The following is a 17782-nucleotide window of genomic DNA, read 5'->3' on the forward strand; positions in this document are numbered from 1 at the left end:
ACTATTTTATAAAAACTAATGCATTTGAAGTTCAATGAGGAATAAGAATGTAATTCAGAAAGAATATATAGCCCTCAGATGACAAATGCAATAAAACTTATGTGGTGCTTCAAGTATGTAAATAAACCAAAAGTAAAATTCGGCTTTTAAAATGAAAAGACGACTTTGCACCAATATTTCCGTCAATACTTCATAACTATTTAATAGATGTGTAAGAATTAGGCCAGGAAATTTGTATAATGATAAGTGGTATGAGTTGAAACTTAAATTTTGGAAACAGTTGAATGACATGTCTAGAATTGAGTACGGAGGGATATTTCAAAATTCTTTTTGAAGTAAATTGATTTATTTTTATTCAATTGTGATTGTTAAACGGAAGTCACAATTCTTTTCAAAGGAGGGACGATTGTAGCAACCCCATAAATAATTTTGAAATGATCCATGAACTATTTGAGCCCAAGATATAATAATATTTGAATTCAACCGCGATGAAGATGTATATCAATGAATAAATATATGAGTTTCCAAAATCAAAGTTAATATTCAATCAAAAGTGCACTCACCCAACCCTAGACATTCGAACCACGGAGCTCGGCAAGAAAGAAAATTAAATTATCAAATCTTGAAAACTGAAACGTGACTCAGTCAGAAGAGAGGGAAATTTCAACATATCTGATGTTACAATAGTTCGACACGTGGAAGGCCATGTAAAAGAGGTCACACGCGTATCCATTTTTGGACCACAAACGACACGAGAAACTCGTTAAAATGAATGGGTATTGCCCAATATACAGATGGTTACTCAACAATTTGTTTGTGTATCATCCCATTGTAAAATATCAATTAACAATTAGATATTGTGAGCCAGTGACCTTCTCACGTACACCAAGACATGAGTAGGGATAATAAGGCCAACTTTGATGGCAGGGAGAGATGTATAAATATGCCAATACCGTTCAGATCAGGATGAGTCAGAAATCAGAACATCACTCGAATTGAACATGAATTCAGTCGAGAATTAGAATACAGAATTCAAGTCAGAACTAGATTAGATTCTAGATTCAGTTAGATAGCCATGTAGCTATAATAGTAAAAGATGAACCAATTGAATAGAGATTCAATTGGAGATTCCTGAAAAGTGTGGAAAGTATAAAGTTGCTGTGTTCCGAAAGTTCGATGGTCTACGTTGAGATTCGTAAGTTTAAAAAAATGTAATTTTTAGTAATAGACTTGTAATTTGAAATAACTGATACTCATGGGAAATGTCTAATGCCTTATGTACTGAACGAAGTTGTGTCCTCTTATATTGTGCATCAATGTAAACGCACAATATAGCTATATATATATATATATATAAGTTGAGAATCTTAGCGACTGGAGAAATGTACAGTAGAATGAAATAATGGGGTCTCTCAGTCTAAAAATCAAAAATCAAAAACTCTGCTTCACTTTGCCAAGCTTTCGTTTCTAGTGTGAAGCTTCTTCAGGGCAGTAAAAATGAGTGAAAAACAATTAATTGAACATATAAATCGACGAAAAAAGTTAAACATTAATGGAGTTTTTTGTCACATGTGAAGGTATGACATTTGTCAAATCATTTTTACTGCCCTGAAGAAGCTCCACACTAGAAGCGAAAGCTTGGCAAAGCAGAGTTTTTGATTTTTGATTTTTTGAGTGAAAGACCCCGTTATTTCATTCTACTATATATATATATATATATATATATATATATATATATATATATATATATATATATATATATATATATATATAGATTGGTATCGCAAACCTATCAGTTCTGGGAGGTTCTTGAACTATTGGTCATACCACAAGCAGTCAACGAAAATTAATTTGGTCAAACAAATGAAAAATCGCATTCTGCAGATTTCCGATCCCTCTTTTCATAAAAAAAATTTAAATATACTTTTCCAATTATTCATTAACAATTCCTACCCAGATCCTCTACTTAAGAAGATCTTATTTAGCACGTCTACCATGGACGTGCAAGTCAATAATAATAACCAGTTGGATGAAAATCCTTTAGTGTCTGACAATGTCACAATTGGGACTGATCCACCTCCAGTTCCTATATTATTCTCCTCTTTACCATACATAAGCGATATGACACCAAAGCTATGCATAATTTTCAAAGATATTAATGTAAAAATAGCCTTTAGAACCATTTTCACCATTAATAAACTATTTTCTAAACTTAAAGATAAAACTCCTATCAACCTTCAGTCTAATCTAATTTATTCCATTCCTTGTCTAAATTGTAGTAGTGAATATATTGGTCAAACGTCAAGATTACTAAAAGACAGAATCTCGTCACATAAGAGTGACAGTAGATTACATCCTGAGAGATGTGCTCTCAGCAATCATGTTTACAAAGAAGGTCATAACATGAACTTTAATTCAGCAAAAATTTTATCAACTGAAAGAAATACATCTAAAAGATTGTTTTTGGAAATGTCTTTCATATTACAATCAGATAACTGCCTTAATAAAAGGTCTGACATTGATCATCTCAGTGGAATCTATGCCTTCTTATTAGACATTGATAAAAATTTACATAATTTCCAAATGAACAATAATTCTGGGTTCTCTTCTCCAATATAAATTCATAATATTTGATATTGTTTCAACAAAACTTCCAACCTCCCTAAGGCAGGGTTTTATTTTGATTAAATATTTTCTTCATTCCATTCCTCAAGACCACTGAGGATTTTGTTAATTAATTAATATATTTGATTTTGTGGATTTTCTCTCATTTATTACTTACAGAACAGCAGATGTCTCTGATCACACTTGTTCCATAATCAGTTCCCTTTGTGTTCCAGATTGTTATCATTTACAAACTAACACACCTTTATAATATAATGACATGACAACTGTCATTGTCAAAATGTCAACTGTCTTGTGCCTCTCTCTCTTGTTTCTGAATGCACATGGCGTTTACCGGTATTCCCATAATTTTAAAACAAATAACGATTTTTATTAAAAGTTTTAATTCATTATTCTTCTTTGTATCCAGTGAGGTGTCTACCTCTTTTAACTTGATGACTATTTTATTGTATTGACATGTTTCAATTGTTTAGATATAAAATTCTTTTCGACACGGCCAACCTCACTAACAGTAAGTTGTTAAAAAAATTTTTTTTATATCATTATTAAATTAAAAAAAAACTTTTTCATACTGTATTATCACCATAAAACATTTGTAGCTTTTTCCTGAAGATGATAATAAATTTTATCGAAATATTGGAATAACTTGTGTTATAAGAGTACACTTCCGTTCTGCTGTTCACCCAAAGAAATTCCCAAGTTTTATATATATATATATATATATATATATATATATATATATATATATATATATATGTCCCACCCATATTTAAGATCTGTGCGACCTGCTGTATAAAGTTTAACTTTTGTTAAACTTGTGAAGTGACCGCTCGAAATAACATCTATACAACTATAAGTTGTATCTTTGTTAACCAAGTTAGCATCATCAGGAGAAAGAGGACACCCAAAAGTGTCGAGGGGTTACGCATTGTGGACTCAATGTGGGGGCAATGGGAGAGCGAAGTATTCAACAATAACATTTCAAAATACGTTGCTTTGCATAGGTTTCGACCGTTTTGCGTGCGTTTATTCGTTATCGTTTCGTTGTTATTGTCGTAGCCGTTTTCGTGTTTGAATAATTGTACACCATTAGTCAGTTACATTTAATATGAGATTGGTAAAGAAAAATTAGTAATATAATGGCATTCAGAGGATACAGACGTAAAGTAGAGGAATTTGAGAGACGTGTCCAATAATTAAGTAAAGATATTCAATTATGAAAAGAGAAATGAAAATTTCTATGTTTCTCATTTCTCTTTTCATCATGATCTCCTACCACATAGTAACTGCTACATCCATCAATTTATATTTAATTATATGAGGAAAAGCAAAATGTTCTGAAGCAGTTGAATAATTTAGACATTCAAGACAAAGTTTTCAATCGAAAGTTATTTCATATGAAAAGAATTCAGCCTCAGAGTGAAGAATATGTCGTCGCCGATGCTGATGAACAAATTTTGTACTCCCGACTACAATAATATATATTGTTTCGTATGTAAACGTATCGGATTTGGGTGAAATTCCAAGGAAATATCCGTGAAGGCTAGTGAGAAGAAACTGTTGAATTTGTTACAGAACACGCAACAAAGCTTGCGTGGTTGAGTAAATTATTTGTTTTATTTCAAGTTGGTAAATATATAATATAGGCATACAGAATTATCGCTATCACTTATCGATAAACCCAGACACGTGGCTTTATAACAATTTGGTATTGAGTTCTAGACAGCAAATATGCAGGTTCACATACTCGTTAAGACCTTCTCTATTCATACCCAAAGTGACATGGATCAATGTCAATGATGACCTCAAAACGCCTCAAAACGACTTAACAAAGACTATTTGATTTTCTTTGTTTCGTTTCAGAATATGTCATCACCTATTTCTCCATTCATACCCAAGTTGACATTGATCACTTTCAATGCTAAATCAGCATCCAGAGATATACAGTTCTCAAAACCACGAAACAAAGGCTCTTTGTTTGATTTTTTGATATGCCAACACTTATTTTGAAAGTGATACCAGTGACAAGTGCACCCACACACTTTACCCGTGTGTGGGTTGGGCTACCCGGCGCGTCCCCAGGTGGCGAATAGGAGAAAGGCCAGGAGACTGGAGGCCCTGTCCGGGAAGCCAATGTTGCCTTACGGACGGGGTCGCCGGACTCCTGGTTGGTGGCAGAAATAAGTAGGGTGAGGAGAACTTATACTCCCCAAAAGCCTTTGCAAAACATGCCACCGTGTACCAGCCTACCCAAGCTGAGGTGTAAGGAATCGTGCCGACAGCTGAATGGCCGCAGGGTGAAAGCAGGGTTCCCCTTGGGGAACTGGGCGAAACCTCATTATAATCAGCCTACCTCTGGTAATGCGGGGCTCTGCCAGAGGTGACCAACTTTTCTCTTTCTACTCGTGGGAACACACATGAATGAAATAAATACAAAAACAGAAACAACAAAAACCAATCCCGAAGCTGGACAGAAGTGCTCACCTCAATCTAAGGCGATGGCTGGAGATTAACAGAAATGTCCACCCCAATCTACCGCTTGAAATAATACAAAGGCCAAGGCGTAAGCGCATTTGCGGCGCCGAGGGCAAAAGAAGAAAGAGAGCGGAAGAGGCAGGAGTGGCAGCAACTATATGCACCTTCCTCTTCCCCCACTCTACCTCCAACAGTAAGGGCACTTTCTGTGGCGAGCGCCAAGACCTCTGCCTTGGGCACTTGTGCACCTCTACGTAGGGAACCCCAAGAAGGTTGAAGAAGCCGTGCAACGACAGTAATGTCGCTGCACCTTCTAAAACCTTTGCGGAGGTCACCGTGAGACACCTCAAGGTTGCCAAAGAGAGTGTGTGTTTGGCGAGTCTTGGCCTAAACCTGCCAATATAAATGAGATATCTCCTAGTTATCTGTCCACATTCCTGGAAAGGATAGGATTGAAGATGACATAGGGGACAACTCCTCGGAAGGATGTACAATAGGTCACATGTGGCCTAAGTGCTGTGGGTCTGCACTTACCCTCTTTACTCTACAGATACAGATAGAAGTGTCTTCATTAATTTTTTCATGCTCACTTTATGAGTTTTCATTGCAAGATTTTTTATACGTTTTTGACTTCTTCTCAGATGAATTTATTCAAATGAAATTTATTTCAAAAGTGGTGAGAGTTGTTGTTGAACTATCATTGAATTTCCAAAATTTTTCTCAGATTAATTTACTTGAGTGTTTTTACGCATAGTTTTTGAGGTTTACATTTTTTTCAATTAATTAGTGATACAAAACGGTTTAGAGGTAATTACGTATTCCTTGAGCGAACCCTGGACTAATTTTTTATCCTACATACATAAGAAGATAAATAATGACAATTGCTGATTTACCTGTAGAGACGCCGTAGAGGAAATTGACAGCTAACATCGTGAGAGGCAAATTTGGTGAGGTGGTGTTCTTGGAATTGGGCGAGAAAGTGTGATTTTTTAACACACCGAGTGATGGAGAAGTATCACTCCCATTTGGAAAATACGCTTTCGTGTTGTTTCATTTCAAACTGAACGAAATTAAGGTTAGTACTGCTTTCACATTTTTTCTCTATTCAATATATGTATAGAGTTTGTGGTTGTACATAATACTTTTTGTTCGACTCAAGAAATTTTTCATTCATAGATATGATCCGCATAAAGTAGTATTTTCATACAACACTTTTTTTTGTTCAGTATGTGCAGAATGTGTTTTGAATTCCTTGTTTTGAATGATAGTGGATTTTTTTAATTATGACTGTAGCTCGCCCATTTTTCACAATCACTCCATGAAAGACATTACCCCACTCTTGAATTTTATTTTTCTTTGGTGTATTGAAGATTGCATTTATTTCAGAACACTACATTAACGTGTGCAGTATCAGTTCAGAGGCATCTCAACAACTACAGCCAAAACCGTCTCCGCAACATCATCGGTGAGTCATGTCAATAAATAAAATCCAAATGATTGATTTTCTAAAATCCAAGTCGGTAATGATGAATACATTTTACACATTAAAGATAATTATTCGGATTATATTGCCAAACAAGCTATACAATGTATTAATAAACATATAAGGAAATGCGTTTTAGCTATGGAAAAAAATTAAATTTTCGGTTGGAAAATAATTACACAAATTGGGGAATCGAAACGCTTTAAAGTGATTATCGAAATGATGAATAATGAACATATAGGCTCGGGTTTGAAGCGACGAAGCTCCAGGGTAAAGTGGCAAATTGTTAACAATGTTTTCAATAGTAGAGTAACAACAGAAGTAATCATCAATTTAACTCATAAAGATCCTAAAAAGTTTCTAGACGATGCTTTATCAGTATTCAAACGTGAGACTTACAAAATTTTGAAACAAATATCATGTCCTAAAGTTAATTTCACATTTTCAGGGGATTTTATTGAAAACCCGAATGATGGGGATATTGTTGATCGCAAATATTTCAGTACGTCAAATAAAGTTATCGATCCAGGTACGGACTTGGCTGCTTGGTACAATAAAACGCTGTGGACGTTATATTGAATAAATTAGGCGAATTTGAAGAACAATAGTCGGGGTGGGCTTTGAGTGAAATTCTTTTGTTGGAAGTAACAATAAATGAATATGTAATTGGTAACGGTTCTTCCTTCATTCCATTGCCGCAAGAAATTGCCAGGAAGCAGGCATGCATTATTGTACAAAACGATGATGAAATGTGCTTCTTTTGGAGTATTATTAGCAAAAAATTCTAATAGAGTGTCAATATCAACACTATTCGACAGTTTTGAATACTATAGGGCTAAATACTCCAATGGACTTACATCAAATTTCCAAATTTGTAAACCTTAGTAATATCTCTGTAAATGTTAACACTTTAGAATAGAATCAAAACAGTATGAATGATCATACTGTTTTGTGTGAAAAAGTGGATGAGAGTAAAATTTCATTTCCCACATATGATTATGTGGAATTTCAAAATTATGTTTATAAACAAAAATATCCGTTTATAATATTTGCTGATTTCGAATCACTTTTGAGAAATGTAACGAAAGTATATCTAACAAAACTACAAAATACCAAAAACATATACCTTTCAATGCAGGCTACTACTTCAAGTATTTCTGTGACGACAGTCTTTCTCATTTCGAAACTATCGAGGTGAATACTGTATGGAATGGTTTGCCGATGAGTTGCCTTATATTGCAAAATTTGTTGAATCGAAAATAAAGAATATTGAGTCGATGACAGTGCCTTTAAATAGTATCGGACCTGCAACAACTTGTCATATTTGTAAAAAACCATTCGCCCCTAAAGATGTTATCGTGTACGATCATAATCATTATACGGGGGCGTTCCGCGGATGTGACTCCAAGCCCCCTATAATGTCAATTTTCGAAAATTATTTGTGGTACCCATTACTTTCCATAATTTTTCAGAACACGTCAGTCACTTCATTATAAGAGATATCGCAAAAAGAGGATGTGTGAGCATACTTTCCTCAAATAAAGAAAATTTTCGATTTATCGAAACTTCGTTGGATGAATTAGTATCCACATTGGATCAAAATAATTTGGAAATTAAAAAAAAAGAATTTATTCATTTGGATGACGAGAAATTGGCTCTTCTCACCAGGAAGGGGTATTTCCATATGATTATGTAGATAGCATAGGAAAATTAAATGACACCGAGTTACCAACACGAGAAGAATTCTATAATAGATTAAACGATGAATACATAACAAATGAGAAATATGCTCATGCACAAAATGTTTGGGAGTCATTCGAAATTACAAATTCGCGATCGTATGCGAATCTATATATGAAAACGGATATTTTATTACTGGCAGACGTTTTTGAACATTTTCGTCAAAAAAGCATGGCAACTTATGGGTTAGATCCCGCGTGGTATTATACTATGCCTGGGTATACGTGGGATGCCTTGTTGAAGTATACGAAATGTAAATGATAAATTTTAAAAGATATTGACATGATTATGTTTGTAGAAGAGGGAATGAGGGTCGAAATGTCGATTTGTTCAAATAGATATTCTGAAGCAATTAATAAATATATGAAAGCATACAATCCCGAAAATTTCAAAATAACTTTTATATTTGGACGTTGATAATTTATATGGGTGGACAATGTCAGAATTTTTACCTTACGACGGTTTTCAGTGGGTGGAAAATTTTGACAAAGATGTAATTGAAATTCCTGACAATGCTTCAGAAGGCTACATATTGAAAGTTGATTTGGAATACCTTGAGAGATTACATGATCCACATAAAGATTTTTCGTTTTGTCCAGAGCATCAAGCATCGCCAAATTCCAAACAAAAAAATTAATGGGTACCCTGTATAATAAGGACAAATATATTTTGTATCATCGCAACTTCAGACAGACAGACGGTTTGATTCTAACCAAAATTCATCGGGTTGTGAAATTCAAATAATCTGCATGGCTGCGTCCCTACATCGAGTTGAATACTCGTCTAAGGGTTGTAGTCAGCAGTTCTTTTGGCAAAAATGTATATAAAGTAATGGCAAATGCTATTTTTGGAAAATCGATGGAAAACATCCGGTTACACAGGGTGGTCAAACTTGTGAATTCGTGGAACGGTCGTTATGACGCCAAAAATTTAATTGTGAGCCCCTGATTTCAGAGTCGAACCGTTTTCGATACAGACTTGGTGGCTATTGAATTCAAAAAGACTAAACTTGTTTTCAATAAACCTTTGTAAATCGAAATGACAATATTAGATATTTCAAAAACATGCATGTCTGATTTCCATTACGATTTCATGGTGCCCACTCTAGGTATAGAAAATTGCAAGTTAATGTATACAGATACAGATAGCTCCATCTACGAAATAACGTGTGAAAATGTCTGCTGAAAAATCATTAAAAAGAACCTATCAAAATTTGATACTTCCGATTATTCGCCCGATAATAAGTTTCAAATTCCACTTGTAAATAAAAAAATTCCTTGGTTAATGAAAGATCATCACGCACTTTGCAGGGTTACGATCCAAAATGTACACCTACAAAGTGCAGGATTGAAAAGTTATCAAAAAATCAAATCAAAGAATTCGATAAAATGTAACAAAAATAAAATTAATTCAAAGATTATAACGATTGTCTCAGAAATTTTAAAGAAAACATTTGTGAACAGTTACTATTCGATCATACGCTCACAATGTTTTCAGTATCAAGCAGGTGAAAATAGGCTAACTCCACACGACGATAAACGAAAATTAATCCCCAAATCATCCGACACTTTACCTTGGGGTCACTATAGCTTGGAATGAGGTTATCTTTTGGATTTTCTTTTTATTGATGTGATTTATTGAAAAATTTTGTTCTAGTTTGAATATGGTCGATAGATGTGTTACTCTAAAAATTTCCAACAGCGGTAGAAGTCCACCAACTTTGCAAGGATTGGCTGCAAACAAAATTTGTAGAACTGTTGGAGATATTTATAGATATCATGCTGCTGAAAAACTAGAAATTGTAATTTGGTGAATTGAAGGGGTTATATTTTTAGGAGTGATTAATTTTTGGGAAAGAAAGTTTTTGACTTTCTGCTACTCTTCAGTACCAAATTGAATAAAATGATTTGGTACTGAAGAGCCTTAGGGCAAGTGTCTTACGGCGAAATATCGATGTATACCAGTGAGGATGACAGTGTTCCATGTAAGTGCAATTTGTTACCATTTATTAAAAGTAGAACTCATGTGAATGATATCTGATTTTATTCCACAACGAATGTTTGAAATACAAACTGAGCAAAGAAAAGTATCTTCTGTATAATTCAGTGTTCATATAGAAGTATTTGTTTCGAAATAATTTTTTTCTTTCGTATAATTCAATATTTATATGAAAGTAGCTGTTTCAGGAGGACCTTCTTTCAGTTTGTGTCTGAAAGTTACTTCTTTGTATGATCTACACATCCATGTATAGAGTTACTTATTTTCAAATTGATTACTTCCTTCCTTTCTTTGGAAGATTCCCCCATCTTTTTTTGTATCGAGATGAAATTTGCTATAGGTAAAATATGCCGAGTACTTGTTCTTTCATCATACCGAAAGAATTTATAGAAATTGTTCGGTCTCAAAATCTCACTATCGAAATCATTGTTTTTCAAGTGAATCTAAATTTTTTAGTATTTAGCCTAGTGTTGCCAGCTCTAAAATTTGTACAACAAAACAGACTGTTTTATGGCACAATAATAACGCGACTAATAACTGTTACACATCTGATGAATTTAATCATAAAAATCGCAACGAAAACTACGGTACCTCTAATAATAATAGCAATTATAACAATCAGACCAATTCAACCCATCGTCAAAATCAACGTGAAAGCACGTTTAAGTCTCCTGAGTGTTCAAACACAAATCTCGCCTCATCTTCAAGTGTAAATATGCACGTGCAGGTTTCTTCTGAAGCAGTTCTAGCTACTGCAATCGTGGATATCGTCAATAAGTACGGAAAATCTAAAACTTGTAGAGTATTCTTGGCCGCAGGTTCTCAAGCTTATTTCATTACAGAGAGCGTCGCAAGTTTTTTAAAACTCGATCGTAAAACAGTAAACATTGCAGTTTCCGGTCTTTATGATATCTTGACAAATATAAAACAATCTACTTATGCAACAATCAAATCTCGTCACAATAAATTTGCAAAGGATGTCGAATTTTTCATTGTGTCTCAAATAAGCACCTTCATGCCGTCAATTAAAATCAATCAATCTCTACTTGACATTCCTAAAAACATTCCCTTAGCTGATCCATAATTCTTCAAACCTTCTGAAATTGATGTTCTTATTGGGGTAAAATTATTTTTCAAATTACTCAGCATAGGCCAAATCTCATTAAGAAGCCAGCCAGATGCGGTTATTCAAAAAACTCAAGTAGGTTGGATCGCATAACTTGTCACTTCGGCTTACATGCAGAACCATTTGATTCTGATCTTACTCGCTTCTGGGAAATCGAAGAAATTCCCTCATCAAAAATTTCATCCCCAGAAGAAAAGGCATGTGAAGTACATTATTCACTTCACACTACTCGAGATAAATCTGGTCGATATGTCGTTAGGCTTCCTTTTAATGAAAAAATTCAAAATCTCGGAGAATCTTATTCAACTGCTTTACGGCGTTTCTACGCCTTAGAAAGGCGATTCCAAAAGGATCCAAATCTTCAACGCCAATACTCTGACTTTTTAAGCGAATATCAAAAGCTGGATCATATGTCTTGTATTTCCGGTCAAGGCGATACTGCCAGGGGTTTTTATCTTCTCCATCATGCGGTAGGAAAAGACGACAGTTTGACTACCAAAATTCGAGTCGTATTTGATGGTTCGGCTAAAACATCAACCGGTATTTCATTAAATTCAAAAGATTCTTTATCGTGAAAGTATTAACGATCCGATTGAGACTTATATTCTTGAAACTGTCACATATGGCACATCTTCTGCCTCTCATCTAGCTATTCGATCCTTACAGCAGCTAGTTGAGGACGAAGGTCATCACTATCCACTTGCTTCTGTATCTTTAAAAAAAGATTTCTATGTGGGTTTCAAATCATCCGTCACTTGTATCCAATTATTCTGAGCATCCAAAAAATACTCATATGTCCCTTGATCTTGAATCGTCTGTCAAAACCCTCGGTGTACACTGGAACTTTCAAAGTGATTTACTGTTTTATGAGGTTAATTCAACTATTTCAAAAACTCTCACCAAACGAAACATCTTATCCCAGATCGCAAAACCTTGTCTAGCTGATAATGAGTCAGGTCCTCTACCTGAATACCGCGTTGTGCTTTCGCGACCTATTTTGAAAACGGGAGTCGACTACTGCGGCCCACTGTACATTAAAGAAAAGCAATTCCGTAATAGTCACTAAAGCTATTCATTTAGAGCTTGTTTCCTATCATACTTCGGAAGCTTTTTTGGCTAGTATTAAGCGGTTTTTTGCTAGGAGAGAAAAGTCTCTTGAAATCTTTTCTGACAACGGCACTAACTTTGTCTTCGCTGATCGTGAGCTGCAAGCCTTATACAATATAGCTGATTACCAAACCGCTATAAAACAACATTTCGATAATGAAAGAATCACTTGGCATTTCATACCACCCGAGCTCTTCATTTTGGAGGACTTTGGGAAGCTGCAGCCAAATCATTTAAAAAACATTTACTCCGCAATGTCGGAGATACATTGCTTACATATGAACAATTAGAAACATATATAATTGAGATAGAAGCGATATTGAACTCTCGTCTTTTATCCCCTTTATCCTAGGATCCAAACGACCTTTTGCCTTTGACTTTTGCCAGTTTCTCACTGGTGCTCCATTGACAAGCTGTTCAGAGGTTGACTTTACTAACACTCCATCTAACCGATTGTCTGCCTGGCAACATGCGCAGAAATTAAAGCAGCACTTTTGGGATCGCTGGCATAAAGAATATCTAAATAACCTTATTAGCTCGCATCAACGTTCTAAATCAACTAGCAGGATTCAAGTTGGAGATATAGTTCTGATCCATAAAGACAATCTACCCTCACTTGTTTGGCCATGGTAGAATCACCGCAATCCATCCAGGAGAAGACGGTATTGCGCGTGTAGTGACTCTAAAAACCAAAAGTGGCGAGTACAAATGCTGTACAAAGATACTTGGCCCTCTACCCTTCAATTAACTGCTCTATTTTATTTTATTGAACTAGGACAGTTCAAGGGTGGCGGCATGTTCGGTCTCAAAATCTCACTATCGAAATCATTATGTTTTTCAAGTGAATCTTAATTTTTTAGTATTTAGCCTAGTGTTGCCAGCTCTAAAATTTGTACAACAAAACAGACTGTTTTATGGCATTATTTTTATTTTATGTATTGTTAACTAATCTTGTTCAAATTATTTAATTTTTCATTATTCATAATCGGGGTTTCCAGTTGGTCTCAAATTTACGGGTCTTTTTAATACCCTTATGCTAATAAAATTCAATATTCCCAAATATCTTTTCTCGAGCAACCCGTACATTTTTAATTCCTTAATTATTCCTTATATCCCTTGTCTTGGGAATTACCCGCTATTATGATCTCTCCTACCTATGTTAATCCAAACCTTTGTTTATTCCTCCAAAGACCAATTGAAACCCCTTCTCTAAAATACCTACCGATGTGAAATATTGCATTTGTGTAAAATTCATTTCATTACGTTTCAAAACTTGTAACAGTACAGTAAGAATTAAATCTTGTCTTGCCTACAGTACATCTTAACAGTTATTTTTCTCATCCTAACTTTTCACAAGAGTTATTGTAATTCATTCTTGTGTGCATTGAGCATTCATACTCATGATAAAACAATCGTCGGTCAAAACAGAAATGGTCAATGTAAATTGTATCAAAATATTGAAAAAACAAATAAGGAAAAATGATCATTTTACCGATTCTGATTGGTCAAATTTTTGAAATGTAAATTTGTAGTTAATACAAGGTATACATAAAATATAATTTGGATTAAACATTTTGAAATTTTGTATACTTATTTATTGTTGTACACACGTTGATATGATTTGAATAAAATATATATTGACATTTTGGTATTTTATTACATCATACAACTTTTTATAGTTGAATTCTTTTTCACCTCATACATCAAATGAAACAAATGTTACATTTTCTCATTCATTGCATGAATTATACACTATTTTTGTTTGAAATTGAATAAATATTCACGTAAAGCATTAGCATACAAACTATATAAAGCTGAGGCTTGACAAAAACCTTCTATAATTTCTTCCAAAGTTGCATTAGTTTCATTTTCACGTAACCATGATTGTATTATATTGAAAACACCTCGATAATAATCACAAAAGTTCAATGCATCCAGCATAGCGATACGGTCAGACAGCACACCAAGGTAAGTAATCAGGATCTCGTTTACATTTCGTTGAAACAGCTCCATGTTCGTGGTATCCTTGAAAACGGAAACTTGTTTGGTATTACTTTCGATGTACTGTGTCACGTAAATGTAATCTCCGTAACGTGTTGTAATTTGATCATACTCGTCAACATATTCCCGATTTTGATTAAAAGAAAATTTCCTTTATTTGTTACAGGATGTCAATGAGGGTCATTCATTCAAAACTTGTTGAACTGATGGAACGAATGGAAAACTGCTGCTTCAAAATTATGCATGGACTGAAGTCTCTGCATAAATTTAGGCCACATCGAATTTCATAAGATGACATGGGGAATGACATCAACATCAATTGGGATTAGTTCCGAGCGGCCATTTAGTATTGCTACAACGCTCTGTCAACGCTCTATCTATTACATTTAGAGTTTTACTGTAATCTTCACCATCACTGTCGAACATTACTTCAACTTCACTACGATAGTGAAGTTGAAGTAATGTTCGACAGTGATGGTGAAGATTACAGTGAAACTCTAAATGCAATAGACAGAGCGTTGTAGCAATACTAACCACCATCGAGAGACATTTTCGTTGAAGTAATGTTCGACAGTGATGGTGAGGATTATAGTGAAACTCTAAATGCGATAGACAGAGCGTTGTAGCCATACTAACCACCATCGAGAGACATTTTCGTTTTCAAACTGAATATCCATCTGTATTTGCATGCGTTCTTATAGCTTCAGATCACGTGGTCCATTTTAGATAATGTGTGTTTGTTGAACACACAAATATTTCTTCAAAAAACGCCCTCCCGATGCATTGTCACTGTGCTTGATTTCCACAAGATTCTACACAAAATCGACGTTTTCGATCCAACTGTTGTGTTTGTTATCCAGACCCAACCATTCAACGTACATTTTTTCATCTTTCTTACCCAACACTTTAGGGGATTTGCAGTTTTTTGTAATTATTCTCCATAGAAAGCACCCCTAATAGGTGACCTCTGCATATCTTCTAGCATAAAGGTGGTGGGGTTGGTAATGTTGACTTTGATAATTTTGAATAATTCCGTAGTCCAATTGGGCGTATATCCTTTTTCGAAAACGTGTTTCGTACAACATCACCAATTTTGAATTTTCTCGGTTCAGCTATTTTCAGATGGGTGTATGTTGATTTGAGAATTGGTTTTTCGTTGGTTTTGGTTATTTTCGAGTGTCGCGTATCATTGTAGGATTTTGTGATTTCAGGCAAAACATTCAACCATTCAGACTGAAATACTTGAAAAGTTTTTCTTTCAACGTTCTAATAGTACTTTCAGCCATAGAAGCCTTAGTGATGCTGTACGTATGTAGTGATTTATTCCATGTTTTTCATCAAAGTTTTAAACTTATTGTTGTAAAATTCTTTACCTTGATCGGTTTGTAAATTTTTTGGACAACGTTTCGTATGTGTCAAGACATCTGCAAACGTTTTGGTAATTTCCTCTACCGTTTTCGATTTGAGTGGTCGAGTCTACACAAATTTCTAAAAACAAACTATAACGACTAGAAGCAGTTTGATATTTCGATTTTGGTGAGCGAACGATCTAATCTCAATCAAGTCCATCTGCCATAAGTCATAATTCCTTTGATAACTGTACGTCGTCGAGGATATTTTTTCTAGTTGGTTTATGTAGTTCGTTGACAAGTTGAATCTTGTCTTTGGAAGTCATGACGACTGATGGTGAAGATATGTGAACCCGCTCGTATATGGAGGTAATGTTTGAACTACATTTTGTATCTTATTGATTTCCTTGATAGTACATTGTACCTTGGCTATTCCTGAATTTATTTCGATAATTCCTTTGAAGATGTCACCTTGAAATTTGGTTAGTTTTCCATTCATTTGGGTTATTTCTTTTTCGTGTTGCTCAGCTAGCTGATATGTAAATGAAGCAGGTTCTTTATCGGTTCCATCCACATTTTTATCAGCAACATCGTAATCAGTGGTGGGGCTCTTCACATGACACAATTTCACATCACCACAATGAATACTACCATCTAAGGTGTATCGCAACAAACATCTTCCAGAGGGCGTTGGCAATTTTCGCTTTCTGTTGCTGTTGCTTCGTCCAAACATATCGATAACCGTTTTGAAAATGATAATTTATCGGGGAACGTTATGTATCTGGCAATGATTTCGTTGTTGTGTGAAGTATTTCCTGCATCTCGAGAGGCTAGCAATAATTTGAGACGTTCGCATAGCTCGTTGGGATCTTCCCAATAAATGTATTTGATGGGTTTCGTATTGAATGTCATTGCAAGAGGTGACGTTTTGGGTATACATGATGTCATCGCAGTAGTAGTAGTGAGAGGTGTTTCAGGTGGAAAAACCCGTGTACCAGTTTTACGACGGTTTCCTACAGCAGGAAACGGTTTGATCAAGTTGGTGTACTTGTATCTCTGAGTGCCTTTTAGATGCCCAGCGGAATTCTTGTGAGCGCTCGATGAATCCAAAATCTTTTTGTATACATTAAAATCACCTAATCATTCTCAATGTTGACTTACTCCGGTGCAGGTGTCGTCAATTCGCTCATCGATAAGTTCCCGTCCGAATTACATCTACCTAGTAAAAAGTTTTGCGGACCACCAAATTGAAAAAGAGATTGGGACGCGGTGTCACTGGTGTCGCCCTTTGGACGAATATTGTTAAGATCATGATATCGCATACTCTCAAAGCGAATCCTCAGAAGACAGTCATAAAGCAGATAAAGTGTTAGTAAGGGAATGCGTTGAATCGAAAGACGCAAAATTTGGTGAAAAAGCAATAGCTTGGCTCGTAACTACAACAACAGCATAGGGTTGTCCTTTCAACGTGATATGCTTGGAAAAATTACTGAAAATTGGAAGCCACATCCTACCAATATTAAGAAATTAGGTGCTTCGGCTTTGCGAGCTGCTAAAATGGAATTGAGTCGAACTGGAGGAAGTAAAAACATACGGATGCCTAGGATATTCCATTCGAAACAAAATCTGGAGGAATCCTAGCACTCATATTCACTGCCCCTTTAGCTTTGGGTTCGTTGGCAGGTGGAACAGGCGCTATCGTAAAAACCGTAATAGATGCTAAAAATGCCAAAAAGAAACTTGAAGATCAACGTCACAATAAAGCTATGGAACATTCAGGTTCCGCTTTGTACCTATGCAAAACACTTTGATGATTTGGTATGTTCCTAAAGAAACAACATCAACGCAAAGGGCGAGGTCTTTACTTGAAAAAGCAAA

General features: G+C 35.1%; 1 long non-coding RNA gene across 2 annotated transcripts; it reads left to right on the plus strand.

The window, feature by feature from the left end:
- Positions 1–903: 903 nt before the first annotated feature.
- LOC141484481 (uncharacterized) lies at positions 904–14041 on the plus strand. Of its 2 annotated transcripts, XR_012466652.1 has the most exons (5): positions 904–1195; positions 6000–6175; positions 6487–6565; positions 9980–10307; positions 12907–14041. It is a non-coding gene; the product is annotated as an uncharacterized lncRNA (long non-coding RNA). The 2 variants fall into 2 exon arrangements; XR_012466651.1 differs by lacking the exon at positions 12907–14041 and having other exon boundaries at positions 906–1195; positions 9980–10621.
- The last annotated feature ends 3741 nt before the right edge of the window (positions 14042–17782 follow it).

Source organism: Leptinotarsa decemlineata, unplaced genomic scaffold (genome assembly GCF_025532065.1).
Source record: "Leptinotarsa decemlineata unplaced genomic scaffold, Ldec_3_MD MMD2_tig00005785, whole genome shotgun sequence".
Lineage (NCBI taxonomy): Eukaryota > Metazoa > Arthropoda > Insecta > Coleoptera > Chrysomelidae > Leptinotarsa > Leptinotarsa decemlineata.